Source organism: Canis lupus, chromosome 18 (genome assembly GCF_048164855.1).
Source record: "Canis lupus baileyi chromosome 18, mCanLup2.hap1, whole genome shotgun sequence".
In the NCBI taxonomy this organism is placed as follows: domain Eukaryota; kingdom Metazoa; phylum Chordata; class Mammalia; order Carnivora; family Canidae; genus Canis; species Canis lupus.
In genome coordinates, this window is record NC_132855.1 from 9,645,116 (window position 1) to 9,660,965 (window position 15,850).

The window sequence follows — 15,850 nt, forward strand, 5'->3', positions numbered from 1 at the left end:
TGTAGTAAGACAAAATGGTAAAAATAATCACGCGTGTACAAGTTCTTACTTTATACACCTAACATTCAGGAAAATACTTGGCTACCCTACTTAGATCTCTTAAAGCTTATTTTTGTAAATGAATAGTTTAAAAACAGTTACCCATTACTTTTCTAAGTGATTAATTTTACTCGTTTTACTCAAGTAAGGATTTTGACTTGAGCTTAGAATATCTAGTAAATTAAGGAATAGCTGATAAGAAATTTGTCTTTATCTTTCCCATAGACTAGCATCAAGAGATACTCTGAGAGCTATAGGTCTGTTAAAAACTCAGATAAAGTGCAGCTGGGGTGGCTTCCCTTTAGCGCTGCCTTTGGCCCAGGGCCTGATCCTGAAGACCCCGGGATCGGGTTCCGCGTTGGGCTCCTTGCATGGAGCCTACTTCTCCCTCTGCCTGTGTCTCTGCCCCTCTCTCTCTCTCTGTGTGTCTCTTATTAATAAATAAATAAAATCTTAAAAAAAAATAAACTCAAATGAAAAAGTAATATATTAGACTAGGCTAAAAAGGCATACTTGATGATATCCTTAGCTTTCCCTAAGACTTTATAAGTTTACTTTCTTTTTAAAATATTTTTTTATACCAGGAAAGAGAGGAAGAATAGTATTTTAGTTGAGTTATTTTTAGAAAAAATGGCAGTAGTTTTCAGGCATAAGTCATTTAGCATACTTAGGATGCACGTTGCAGAAACTGTGAAAATATCAAATACATTTTCCCTAATGTTAATAATTTCCAATATCTTTATGTATTCTCCAATTTTTAAAAAACTTAGTATTCTAATCAGGATCTCAAGCAGGACTTTGTTATTTATGAGATAAAGCCAGAGAGACAAAAACTAGAGTGGCTCAAGGCTATAATGTCCCCCCCCCCCCCCCGCCCATGTTTGCTTTGTATACATGTGGCAGCAGTAACTGAAAGCAAACTACATCATGATCATGCTTGCCCAGGAGCTCACATTCATCCATGTGATGTTAACACTAAGACCCTATGTCTTCTGATTTGAATCTGGTCTAACATACTTTCCACAGTGCTGTGTTACCCCTCCTGCAGTGAATTTGCTTCTTGGGTCTGAATTTCTCTAAATGTGAGCTGATATGTCCAATAAAGTAACTTATGAAATTATTTGCCACCATGATAAATGTTTATGAAAATCTCAAAAGGGATCTCTGGTAAGATACCATTTTTTCTGAAGTTCTGCTACTCTTGAAGGACAAAATTTAGCTTTTGGAATCTTAAGAAACACAGTGTTTCATCTGGGTTGGAGTTCAATTCTGTGTATCTTTAAATCCTTTACTTAATTCACCCAGGCAATTATGAAAGGGTGATGTTTAATAAATATGAAATCAGGGAAGATATTGTGAATTAATTATTTTTTTTAGCTGACTTTCAGCACTTTTGTTATGTACTGGGTGGATATTATCCTGCTGCTGTGAATTCAGGAACCATGCCTGGCACCATCTGGGAGTGCCAGAGCTTCCCTATATGTATGGAAAATGTTTGTTCAAGCTGCTTTGCCAGATTCTTTTTACTCAGGCCTTGCTTCTTTGGATGGTAGGTGACTCTGGCAAAGTACACTTTTATTTTTATTTTTTAAAAGATTTTATTTATTTATTCATGAGAGTCGCAGAGAGAAAGGCAGAGACACAAGCAGAGGGAGAAGCAGGCTCCCTCTCAGGTGCCTGATGTGGGACTCGATCCTAGGACCCCAGGATCACGACCTGAGCCAAAGGCAGACACTCAACCACTGAGTCACCCATGTGTCCCCAAAGTACACTTTTAAAAAAGAGTAGGGCAATTGTTTCTGAAGATCAAAAGAAGGGGTCCTTTTGTTAATGGACTTTATTTCTATTCTATGCATCTGTATGTTATCTTAAGGCACATTGTGGGAACTCAGTGCTAAGAATTTTCCTTGCACAAAGTACTGAATGCTGATAAAACTGAGAACTTTTGTGTCCTAACTTCAGTCTTATTAAAAGTAAATTTTGAGAACAGTCAGTGCCTGCTTAGGCTTTTAATTTTAATTTTGTTAAAAAATAGTCTTAAACAGTGTAATTTTCAACCTCTTTAAGGCAGCTAAGAGTTAACTGAGTACCCTGAGTTTGAGAAAACCCTTAGGTTTTCTTGCAATTATTAGCATGGCTCCCCAGCTTTGAGAAGATTTTCTAGCATTGCCCTATCATTTAGTGAATCATGTAAAACACTTTACAATAGTGGGCCTTAACTTTCCTTTAGGTCATCAGACCTTTAAGAACTCTTAATTCCAGTAAATGCATCAGTGAATGTCTATACACGCACTGACTCACACTCTTTCTTTCACATACACATTCATGTGTCTGCCCCTATCAATGTGCATCTCCCTCCTTGGGACTCCATGGGGACTCATAAACTCTCTCCTGACCTTGAGAACACCTGTATTAAGGACTTCTACAGGTAAGAGTGAAAAGAGAAAAGAAAGATTGTGGGTTTTTTGTTTTGTTTTGTTTTTTGTTTTTGCTTTGATAGAAAGCACCTTATTTATCCATTCACCTGCCTTTCTGAGCATCTGTTGATTCACACCTGTGTATCTACCCACCCACCTGTGTATCCACCCATAATCTATCTGCCCCCTGCCCATCTATCCATCTTTTATCATATGCTTTCTATTTGTGAAAACTTAATGCATTTTATTTTTCTACTTATTTTTTTCTTTCCTTTAAAATCAGTACTGCTTTTTAAATACTTGCAGAAAATGAAAGAATAAGTCATGGCAACTGAGAACTATACAAGTAGGAAATATATAAATAGTTATGTTGTCTTATAATATACTTTTAAGCCTGACAGATTTGGGAAGGTGTATAGCTAGTCATTCTAGCTGTGGCTTAGTATATCCTAGACTTTTTTTTTTTTTTTTTGTATTTTGGGAAGTCTTCCTTTGAACTTTTTGTACTACTCTAGTTTTAAAATAAAGCATATTGTCAGTAAAGACAGAATAGGATTTTCTTGGGTAAAAAAAATTGTTAGGCACCTGGCCATTTATTTATTTATTTTTATTATTATTTTTTTTTAAATATTTTTTTTTTTGCGTTCAATTTGCCAACATATATCACCCAGTGCTCATCTCATCAAGTGCCCCCCTCAATGCCAGTCACCCAGTCACCCCAACCTCCCGCCCACCTCCCTTTCCACTACCCTTTGTTCGTTTCCCAGAGTTAGGAGTCTCTCATGTTCTCTTACCCTCACTAATATTTCCCACTTATTTTCTCTCCTTTTCCCTATCAAAGTACTTTTTAAAAAGTTTTAAATGGAATCAGATTTTATTCCTTTTACTAAAAAGTTTTGCTTTTCTTTTTGAAATAACAGGTTTATTTATTTATCATAGGAATCATTTTGTAAAGGCTTTTTAGGATTGTATGGGTTCACCAAGTATTTTTAGACATTCAAATTTTTATGTACTCTGTAAGCAATTATTGTTGAAATCTCCATTTCTTCTAACCTTTTTAGTTTTCATTTTTTTGCTACCTTGTGTCCTCATTTAGTTTAAGAAACCATCTGTTTATTTATATTCATTCATTCATTCATTCATTCATTTGACAAGGGAAGCAGGGTGACTTATTTGCTAAATAAGACCCTAATGGCCCTCTCATTTTCTTTAAGATTGAAATACAGGACTAGGGGACAGTAAAGAAAATCACTCTGTTAGAATATTGCAAATAAGAGCAACATGAAGCTTCAAATGCATACAACCTGCTGGCAGGAGTCAGCCGAGGAGGGCAGCATGAGCACAGCTGCTCACAGCCCACTCATATCAGGAGCATATCATAAAGATGACAAAGTGAAAATCAGGACTAATAGCTTTCAGGTTTTTAATGAGTATAATTAGCATTCCAGCAAAACAAGATTCATACCTATATCTTAAATTCAACCTGTTTTAAGAGAAGAAAATGTCCATGTTATGGACTTGCCTAATAAGATTGAGTGTTAGCCTCTATTTGCTCTAATGGCATTATTAAAGATTTAACTGTTTTTAAATCTTTATGACATGTTGGGCTAGATTTATAATTTAACAGTAAATCTCTAGACTATTTTAGTTTTCACTTAATGGAAACATAACATGGAGATTAATAAATTGATCAATAGTAAAGATCATTTTGCAGGGTTGTTCCCAAATTTACAGACTGTTCTGACACTCTGCACACAAACGTCCCCCCTCTGTTGAAGATTGAGTTAGGCTGCTTAATTGGATCTCAAAGTATAACCTCAAATCCTCACTTTTTTCTAGCTCAAAGTGATAATGTACTTTATTATTAAATAATAATAGCCATTATAGGTACTAACAAGTGAAATCAGGCTATTTAATTCTTTTTCACCCTAGAAATATCTTTTCCATAGGGTCTCTGAATATTCTTTATAAAATTCAGTTTTCAGCCCTAAAGAACTCCCCTAATATTACCTTTCCTAACTGACTTTTTCAAAGCCCCTCAGAACAAAACATCTCATTCAGCCTAGGGATCATTTGAAGGTACCTATAGAAAATGGTTTGAAACAAATTACAAAGCATCTTGAGTCTGAACCTCTAGCCCAACTCAGTCACTGGGAATTTTTTTAGAGGATTATTTGAGGTCAAGGTCCAGTGATATTTCTATTCTCAGCCACTAACGGATAAATGATAAAAGAATTCTAAGGTCTTTGCTAGTGAACTCTGTAAAGAGTGCCAGTCTTGGGTGAGCAGTGAAGTAAGGAGTTTGGATCTGAAAGGGAGCAAATGAAAAGCTATCATGACATTGAAGTGGTCAGTAATGCAATGAGACTAAGAGTTAGGACTTTTGTAACTAAACTGAAAAGATAAGATGAATTCTGGCTCACTTTAGCTTGTGGCCCAGATCAAAAAGCACATCTGTGCAATTGCATGAGTATGAATGTGGATAACTATGTTTTAATATGAGTTACTACTATTTATTGAACAGTAGCACTAACTCCTTTTCATTTAAAAAAATCTCACTTAATTTTCTTAAGCATGTGAGCTCTATAGCACTACACACATTTTGTGGATAAAACCCATTGTAGTAAACCCACAGATATTAGAATTTTGTTGTTCAGAGAGACAAAGTAGTCATGAAAGGAAATGTTTAGAGAGACAAAGTAGTCATTAAAGGACCATCTACATATCTTAAAAGGATATAAAATATTAAAAATATCTAAATAGATTGTCTACAATTTAGACAGTACTTTGACATTTGTCCTTGGTGCATTTTATATTGAGCTGAGTTGCAGTGTTAGAAATTTGCATTTTTATTTGCTGCTTGATCTGGGAAACTTTTTAATCTCTTAGTATTCATTCACTCCTGGAATTTCAAGACATTAGACCAGAACTTCCCAAAGTGAGTTCCAGCTAAAAAGCTTTATATAAAAAAACAAACAACAACCCAACCCTAATTAGTAGTAAAATCAAATATGAACATACCTTTAAATATTTAAGTGAAATATATGCAGCTTGAAGTCAGTGGTAAAAAAGATACACCTAGATTTATATTGGTGACTGAAAAAGACTGCAGAATCTTCCAAAAGTAGTCTGTAAGATAGTAGGAGGAGACATCTAATATATGTAAATTGACTTTAGATATTTTGATAAGTTTAAGATGCAACTACCATAAACTTAATTTTAGATGTGAAATAAAGTTTCTGTATTATATGCTTACTTATTCAATTTTCCCCAGTCTAGAATTAATTTCCCCCCTCCCTGTATTCCATCTGGAAAAATCATACTCATTCTTTACAGTCCGGAAAATGTCCTGCCAGTCATATTCCTCTATCACTTGATACGTATCACATCGTATTACAATTAAGTTGGCTTTCTTCCTTTAGCATTACAGACATCTAGTACATAGAAGGTGATTGACAGATATTTGTAGAATGAATGAAGGAATGGATGAGTAGGTTATATATTTAATTAATTTAACTAATTAAAGATTTTATTTTATTTGAGAGACAGAGTGAGCACCAGCGGGAGAGGGGCAGAGGGAGAGGGAGAAGCAGACTCCCCGCTGAGCAGGGAGCCCAATGCTGATGCGGGTTCAATCCCAGAACCCTGAGATTATGACCTGAGGCCAAGGTGGATGTCCAACCAGCTGAGCCACCCAGGCACCCCAATTTAACAATATTTTTATCCGGTGCTATTTGGATCAACTTTTATAAATATCGAAAGTTATCAAGCAAGGGGGTAACCAAGGTCATGGTCAAAATCTTTGGGAACATTTACTGATGCCTTTTTCTTTACTGGGTGAATATTAAATTGAAAAGGATTATGAAAAAAAAAAGGATTATGAAGAAATTACAAACCTTAAGACATTTTATTATGGAAATTTTCAAATGAAGAATTCTACAGTGAAGAGCAGAATACCTACCTCTCATATTTTAGCATTTTCTGATTATATATCTATCCACTATTCATCCCTCTATTCATGTGTCAATCCGTCTTATTTATTTTGCATTTCAAAGTAAATTTCAGGAACTTATCCCTAAATACTTCAGCATGCATATCATTAACTAGAGTTCAGTCATAGTTTTTTTTTTTTTTTCTTTTTCCTCTTGAGGTAAAATTTAAATACAACAAAGATGTATAAGTCTTAAGGAAACATTTGCTGAGTTTTGACATATGTGTAGACCTGTGTAACCCAAACCTTTATCAAGATACAGAATATTACCATCAGCCCAGAATGTTCCCTCATGTCCATTACTAGTCAAACTCTGCCCTCACACCCTACAGGCAACCATTTTTCTGTTCATTGCCCCCAACCCTGTACCAGTTAGTTTTGCCAAAAAAATGACATCTTTAGGGAATCAAAATATGTAAATGTTTGCCTGAAAAGAACACGGAAAGGTGAAGAATTGCTTTGTGAATTGATCTTAAGAATGATAGCTGAAAAATCTGAGAGGGTAGTTGACAGAGGAAAGCTGAAATGATTCATGAAATGACTAATGACATGGATTGAGGGGAATGCCAGAAGTACACACAGCTAGCATTCTGTTCAGCCTGTAATTGCTTATAATGGCACATAGTGTATCAACCTGAAAGTCACTTGACAGAGGTTTTTTGCCTGGTGGTCAGCAAAAAGCGACACAATTCTCTGGCCAAAACAAGCTCATATTTTATAAAGGTTATAAAATTGAAATATTTGAAATGATTATTTCAAATGTTTTGCTTTTGTGATATAATTGTTTACTATTTGGCTTCAAAATGATCTATCATAAAATGTTGATAAAAATGCAGAGTTTTAGTTATTGCACAGAGAAGAAACCTACTTTGGGATATATAAAACTGCTCTGGATTAAGACTGTATTTAAAGTTTTAATGGTGTAGTTGTACATCATGTATGGTTGTAATGAATCCCAGATGTTGTTCAGGTACTTTGTATAGATCACTAATATATTTGAATTCAATAAAGAAAGAAGCCAGCAATAAAATGTACAAAATTGCACAGCTTAGTCTGGGCACCTGCCCTGACTGTCCATCAACGGCTTCCAGCCTCTCTTCTGTACAGCACAGCCAGACTCTGAGTGCCAGCTGATGGATTGTTAAAGTGCATAGAACCATTTGCCCACTTTCCCTTTCTTTTCCCCCCTCAATTTCCTCCTTTACCTCTCTCCTTCCTTTCTTGCTAATTAAACATATTTATTTTCTACCTCCTATGTGACTCTGTTAGAAGGTGGAGTTACTGTAGCATATCCCTTATTGTAAAATGGGTTCTACAGATGCTACTCAGATTTATAAACATAAACTTCTAATAAACTAGAACTCATTTTTATTTTTTTTTTATTTGTTTTTTTTTAGAACTCATTTTTAAAAATATCATGCATCCTAGAATTTGTGAACGGGGTTTCTAGAAGATGGGACATGTTGGTATCTGTGATAGGATAGATTCTTGGAAGTTAATTGCATGCTCATACTGTTGACTTAATTCCTTTCTCTCCACAACTGACAACTGGACTTGCTTTCCTACTGATACTGCCCACTGTATCAACTGTTCATGCTCAGTGTGTGATAGGTATAGTTTGCTATCTTTTTTTTTTTTGGAAAAATTTTCACTTGAGCCTTTGTCCAATAGATAGGACCAATTATAAAATTATATAAAAACATTATAAAATCATATAAAATATATAATTTTATTTGTTTTGAAATAAGTATTCTGAGAGAAGTTTGGAATTTCTTAGGTGATCTCTCAATTTGTGTAGTAGTAGAGAAAAATGTTCAGAGCCTGAAGCAAGAAACTGAATTAGTTTTCTCCATTTTATTAGCTATGACTTTTAATGATTCACTTAAGTACTTAGTTTTCATTATTTAAAACAAAGTACTTTTCAATTCAGGCTAAATCCCAGAAAAGAAAAAAAAAACATAAAAATGTAAGTATATTTACTTTAGAAGAATTAAATATTTTTAGTGATAAAATGTACATAACATAAAACATATCACTTCAGCCATTTATTTCTACGTGTACAGTTCTGTAGCATTTGAGTATATTCTCATTGGGCAACCATCAGCATTCATCTCCCTAAACTGGAAGTATGTATCTATTAAGGAGTAACTCAGTAACCGCTTATTCCAAACCTTGCCCCGCCCTTCCCGGCCCCAAACCCCTGGCAACCACCATTCCACCTTCTGTCTCTGAATAAAACCATTTTTCTTGAGTAAGGGTGACAGGTTGTCTCTTTACTTCTAATCTTATTTCAGTTCTTTCTTTTTTATCAAACAGGGTTAATCAGAGAAAAGGAATATACTAGAATACATGCTTTCCAAGTCTAATTTCAGTTAATTTTTTCACATAGCCTCTAATTTTTTTTTAGTTGATTGAAATCTTTTTGTCTTAACTGTCAATGTATTGTTTACATATTAGAATAACATCCTACAGCTATAGGAGGAGACAGCAACAAAAACACTTCTGAATAAGTGTGCCTAGGCAATTAAATAAGTGCAATCCATTTAAAGCTTTAGCCATTTATGTGAAATTAAGCATTTCATTTGATTTCCACCTATGGTTATGGCTTTCAGAAATTTGATTTACAATTTATTTGATGTAATTTCAGGTTGAGAATATCTTTGCAATACAATAATGAGAAATTAGGTTATCTGAAGTATGGCTTAATGAAGTGTAAAGGGTATGAAATAAAAAATAAAATGTAACTTAGGGAATATTTGCATGAATGGCATTACCTATTGGGCATTTTTATACTATTGTAAGTACATTTTCATAATACATAAAGTTGGTTTAAAATGTTGATAGAACGTTTTCTAAATATAATTAAAAGACTAAACTTTTTGTCTTACTTAAATGAATTGTTATTGTTAGATTAGCATTTAGTTTCTTTTTTTTTTTTTTTTTTGTCTGCCCTCCCCAGCATTTAGTTTCAATATATTGTTTACTTAAAAAAAAAGCCTTGGTCATTTGAATAACTATAACTGTAATTGTATTAAGAACTTAACTGCCATTAGCAGCAGTATAATACAAAGCTCAAAGGCACCCAGTGTAACTCAATTACCAGGACTGACATTTGTATCTGTGCTAGTGAGGTGTGAACTTTTTTTGTACTGAAGGTTGAAGAGATATCAGATAAGCTTCAGTGAGAGTAGAAGGCATATATTTCAAATTAACCACTTCAAATTCTGGGATTTAATGATAGTGATGTGACTGGGTTATTAAATGTTGTAACAAATGTAAAATGAAGAAACAAAAATGAGGATATTGCTAATTAGTAAGTATATATTTTAATCAAGACATAATTTCCTAGCACCATGAGCAGATCAAGGTTTTGTTGGGGACCGAAACAGATCTTTGTTGGGGGGGGGGGGTTCCCTTTTAAGAAAGAAGTACAAAATTACAAATACAAGTTTATGTACAAAAGTCAACATTTTTTTAGAATGAAAAAAGAACAGATTACAGATTGCAAAAGAGGCCAATGACATAATCACCACAATATTTAGAAAATGACATTTTAAAACTGTTGATTGTAGTTTTAAATTATTTTTTCTACAAGTATAGGATGTTTAGTGTTTGCTTCTATCACAATGCTTTTATAATACGATTTTCTATGAAGAAACTCCAAAGATAAATCTTTGCTCTAACTTGGCTAATAATTTTTTTAAAACATTTAATTTATTTATTCATGAGAGACACAGAGAGAGAGAGGCAGAGACATAAGCAGAAGGAGAGGCAGGCTCCCTCTGGGGAACCCGATGCAGAACTTGATCCCAGGACCCTGGGATCCTGACCTCAGCTGAAGGCAGACACTCAACCACTGAGCTACCCAAGTGCCCCTAAAATTTTGTTTTTATTGATAGTTGAAGTATAAGAAACATGCAGTTTCACTTACAGACACGCCCAGTATTTGTAGAAGTGTTACAAATCTGTGCTGTACAATTTCAGAGAAATTCCATTTCATGAGTCCTATCAATAAGAAAAAAAATATGGTGCATTTATAATTAAATATATTATCAACTATATTCATAATAAGAGAAATTTGGCCAGGTATTGATTAAAAATGGAAATTATTTGCTTATACTGTTTCGTATCTCATGATTGGAAAAATTTCCCAATGATTCGTTTCTAGCTGTGTACATTTCAGACTGTTTCTCCTCTACTTATATATCCTGTGATTCTAGTTGCCATGAGACACGTTCATGTCACCTCTGATATCTGATTTTGCATCTTCATTTCATGACTCTAGGAGAGGTGAAGTAGTAGGAAAAAGGTATATTCCCAGAAGCCATCCTGCAATATGACAGTAATTTATTACATGAGAAAATGACTGAGACCCACATGCATATGTCCCACTAAACCGAAACTGAATATATCTCTAACTCACCTTTTCTTTTGCTGGAATCCCAGTCTACCCACTCATGCCATTCAATGTGCATTCAAGTGCAAGGGTGGTGAAGTGTAAGTTGGAGGGGCAAGAGAAAGAATTTTTTTATGACTAAAGCATCTTAAAATTTTGCATCGTGTATGAAAATGCATCATCATGAGAACACATTGCTAAGGCTCCTCCCAGGTCCCTGAAAGGGTCTATTCAAGCAAGGAGCCCTGAAGCTTAAGCTTCATGGGCAATTGTATGGTTAACAAGTCAAAAAGTACTATTTTCTGTATTGATAGAAATCTGTTCAATATGGTAGCTGCTAGACCTTCTTCTGTGGCTATTGAAGACTTGAAAGATAATTTGTGCAATTGAAGAAATGAGTCTTTATTATGCAATTCTAATTACTTTAAATTTAGATAGATATATGTGGTTAATGGCTACTCTATTGGACAGTGCAGGTCTAGTGCCTTCTTCATTACTACTTGCATATAATATTAGTACTCATTTAATTTTATTAAAGATAGTACATATTCTATTTTGCTTAACTTATGATGTCATTTAGGTATGAACTCTGAATTGTCACCTACATTCTGTATTTCATATGATACATTTATTGCCTACTGAGTAAAGTAGGCAACTCTCGTAATTATGGACAAGATTTTAGCTTGTAAATCTATTTAAATTATTGAAAAAATACCTTTAAAGTGTTTCTTCTGATTGGAATCTTTTGATTGTCTTACTAGAAAATAATCTTGAACCAAACATACTGAAAAATCTTCAATTATGGGTTAAAACGTGTGTTTTCAAAGCAGTGGTTAAGATCTTTTGTATGAATGTTTTTCTCTTTGGAAATTTAATAAAGTGTTTCCAAAAACAACAGGAAAGTGTATTATTTGGTTGACATACTTAATATTTTATTTGACTGCTTTGTTTGCTAATCCTAGTAATTCAAACCAGATTCCAAAATTTGGGTTAAATCTTATCTTTCTGCAACATGGCATTTGGCAATAATTTATGAATATTTAATTGGTAGAGAAAAGAGAAAGCATGCATATTGTTCAGTACAATTATGTGAACTGCCATTGTCACTTAACATTTTATATAATTTTTGAAAAATGTTGCAAACATTTTATGTCTAGCACAGGATAGAACATTTCCATTATTGTTCATGCAGTGAACAGATGACCTTTCAAGCATCATGTATAAAGTTTTAATGTGTACTTAAATAGGATAGTTAATGATTTTCTGTTCATGTGCTAGTGATTTTTATTTGCACAGTTGAGTGTTGTACAGAGACCATCTATTCCCAATTTCTGTCACCTATATGTAATAATTCAGTGTTTAGACTGACTAGATTAACTTTTTAAAATTGAGGTAAAATTCACATAATATAAAATTATTTTAAAGCATATCATTCATTGGCATTCACAATGCTGTGTCACCTTTTAGTTCCAAAAAGCTATTATTCCTAACGGAGTCTCCCATATCCAGAATGGATTTACTTATCTGAATATTTTATATAAATAATAAACCATGTGGCCTTTTGTTTCTGGTTCTTTCACTTAGTATAATATTTTCAGGGCTCACCCACCCTATAGCATGTGTTGATGCTTCATTTCTTTTTCTTTTTTGTTTTTTTGCTTCATTCCTTTTAAAAAAAATTTTTTTTAATTTTGTAAAGATTTTATTTATTTATTCATCAGAGAGAGAGAGAGAGAGAGAGAGAGAGAGACATAGGCGCATAGACACAGGCAGAGGGAGAAGCAGGCTCCATGCAGGGAGCCTGACATGGACTCGATATCGGGTCTTTAGGACCATACCTTGGGCCAAAGGCAGCGCTAAACCGCTGAGCCACCCAGGCTGCCCTGCTTCATTCCTTTTTAACGCTGAAGAGTAATTCATTGTATAGATATACCACATTTTGTTTATTGCTTTATCCATTAGAATAACTTTTAAAATACAGTTGAACTATGTTTTTCAGTAATTTATCTTAACCAGTTATAAGCCTTGGTTGACCATATGACCTTCCCCTTAAAGTATTTATTTAAATGTTAATAATATAGTCTAATACAATTGTAAATTTAATGATGAATCATAAAATGATATGGCTGGAAGAAAAAGAAAATTTGGTTTCTCAGAGACTGATACCATTTTTTCCACTATAATTTGATAAGAAAAGAAGATAGAAATCAAATACTCTTTATCCACACGGAGAAGAAAAGTCATAAAAATACTTAGATCTCAAATTTTCAATATTCTTTTCAATATCAGTGAATATACATGTTTTTAAAAATGGTGAGTCTCACCAGAATTTTGAATTTTGTGATATAAGATGTGTTACATCATAGTATAAGGGCTTTTTTGGTGTGTAATGTCTTGTTTCACTAGGGTGGGCTTTACTTTTTTTTTAGTTTAGAGATTGGCACATAGAAAAGAATTAATATTGACTCTGCTTTTGAAAATTATGTAAAATCTATATTCAGAAATTCGAGATTCATAATATGTCTTATTTGCAAATTTTTACACTTTTGATTTCTCTTTGTACTTCTTTTGGGGGTCTTTTGACCCCCCCCTTTATTTTTAAAGTTATCACTTGGCGACATTTTACAAAATACTAAGTAGCATTTAAAAAAGTTGCACCTGGGTGGCTCAGTGGTTGAGCGTCTGCCTTTGGCTCTGGTTGTGATCCCAGAGAGTCCTGGGATCGAGTTCTGTGTCAGGCTCCTTGCAGGGAGCCTGCTTCTTCCTTTGCGCATGTCTCTGCCTCTCTGGGTCTCTCATGAATAAATAAATAAAATCTTAAAAAAATATATATATATATATAAAGTTGCTTCCCAAAAGAATTGTTCTTGTATTTTATTCTTGATTGTGCATTTTTAAAAATAGGCCTTGGTTGTGTCATATAGGCTTGTTGTATTTTGGCTTTTCAAAATGTCATATGCCAGCTATATGCAAAATAAAGTAATTTGCATTTTTATAACAATGACAGTACTTATTTCAGAATAAACAAAAATCCCAAATGACTTCTTTGGCCTAATTTGTTGACTTTGGTAGTTTGTCAGCTGGAGGGTAACAGTGTTTGTTTTCTATGACTATGTAACAATTACCACAAATTTAGTGGCTGAAGAGAACATGAATTATCCCATAGTTATTGCGGGTGAAGAATCTGGTCTGGGCGTAGCTGGACTCTGTGAGCAGAATCTCACAGGGTAAAAACCAAGGTCACGGTGGGGCTGCAATCTCATGAAGTCCTATCCCATGTTGGTGTGGTATGATTATAGTCCCCATTTTGTTGTTTGCTATTGTCTGGAGACTGCTTTCAATCCTTCTGAGGTGATCCTTGCTATGTGATTTTTCTTTTCTTTTCTTTTCTTTTCTTTTCTTTTCTTTTCTTTTCTTTTCTTTTCTTTTCTTTTCTTTTCTTTTCTTTTTTCTTTTCCTTTCCTTTCCTTTCCTTTCCTTTTTCCTTTTTCCTTTTTCCTTTTTCCTTTTTCCTTTTTCCTTTCCTTTCTCTTTTTTCTTTTCTTTTCTTTTCTTTTCTTTTCTTTTCTTTTCTTTTCTTCTTTTCTTTTTCTTTTCTTTTCTTTCTTTCTTTTTTTTTTTAAAGATTTTATTTATGCATGAGAGACACGGAGAGAGAGGCAGAGACACAGGCAGAGAGAGAAGCAGCCTCCATGCAGGGAGCCTGATGTGGAACTCCATCCAGGGACCCCAGGATCACACCCTGAGCCAAAGGCAGGTGCTAAACTGCTGAGCCACCCAGGGATCCCATATGATCCTTTTTCTTGAAGGCCAACCAGAGAATCTCTCCCAAGTTTTGAGGCTTTTCTCTTTTAAGTCCCAGGCTTTAAGTCCCTTTTAAGGGCTTACCTGATTAGCCCCGAACAATCTCCCTTTGATTAACTCAAAGTCCATTGCTTTGGGACCTTAATTACATCTGTAAAATCGCTTCACCTTTGTCATATAATGTAACCTGATACAGGGAGTGAACCTTATCATATTCACAGTGCTGTCCACACTCAAGGGAAAGAGATTATGGGGTGTGTACAGCAGGAGGCAGGAATCTTGGAGGCTACTTAGAATTCTCCCTACCACACATTATTATAAATTATGTGATATTTTAAAAATGTGTGTTTTAAAATCAGTAACTATATTTTTTAGAGCAGTTTTAGGCTTATGGAAAAGTTGAGTAGAAAGTAAAGTTCCCACATATTTCTGCTCTCTCTACATATGTCCTCTTATTAGTCTCATATTTAATGTGGTACATTTGTTAAAATTGATGAACCCTCTATCGATGAAATATTATTAAGGCAAGTTCTTACTTAACATTCAGGGTTCACTCCTTGCGTCTCCTTGCGTTTAGTTCTATCAGTTTTGACACATGCATAATATTGTATATCTACCATTACAGTATCAAACAGAAGAGTTTAATCTCCCTACAAATCCCTTGTGATCCACCTGTTATTCACCCTTCCCTGCCTCCTCCTGTACCTCTGGTAACCACTGGCCTTTTTGTTTTCTCTAATCGCTTACTTTTCCAGAATGCCACATAGTTGGGACCATACAGTATGTAGCCTTTTCCAGACTATCTTATTTCACGTACTAGTATGCATTTAAAGTTCCTGCATGTGGGGTGCCTTAGTGGCTCAGTCGGTTAAGTGTCTGACTCTTGATTTAGTCTTGGGGTTGTGAAATCTAACCCCGCATCAGGCTTCATTCTGAGTAGAGTCTGCTTCAGGTCATCTCTCTTCCTCTCCCTCTGTCCTTCTCCCTGCCATGCACTTGTGCATGCTCTCTCTCTTAAATCAATGTTTTTTAAAAAAATAAAGTTCCTCCATGTCTTTCCAGGGCTTGTCAGCTCATTTTTCTAAATTGTTGAATAATATCCTATTATATAGATGTACCATAGTTGTTTATCGAGTAAGCTACCTTCCCTGGTCCTGTTGAGCATTTTGGGGAAGCTGTCTGTGGAGGAGTCACTGAAATTCA

At 34.5% G+C, this 15,850-nt stretch overlaps 1 protein-coding gene across 8 annotated transcripts in view; it reads left to right on the forward strand.

The window, feature by feature from the left end:
* IMMP2L (inner mitochondrial membrane peptidase subunit 2) overlaps positions 1-15,850 on the forward strand; it is an 847,197-nt gene that overhangs the window by 107,040 nt on the left and 724,307 nt on the right. The window lies entirely within an intron of this gene.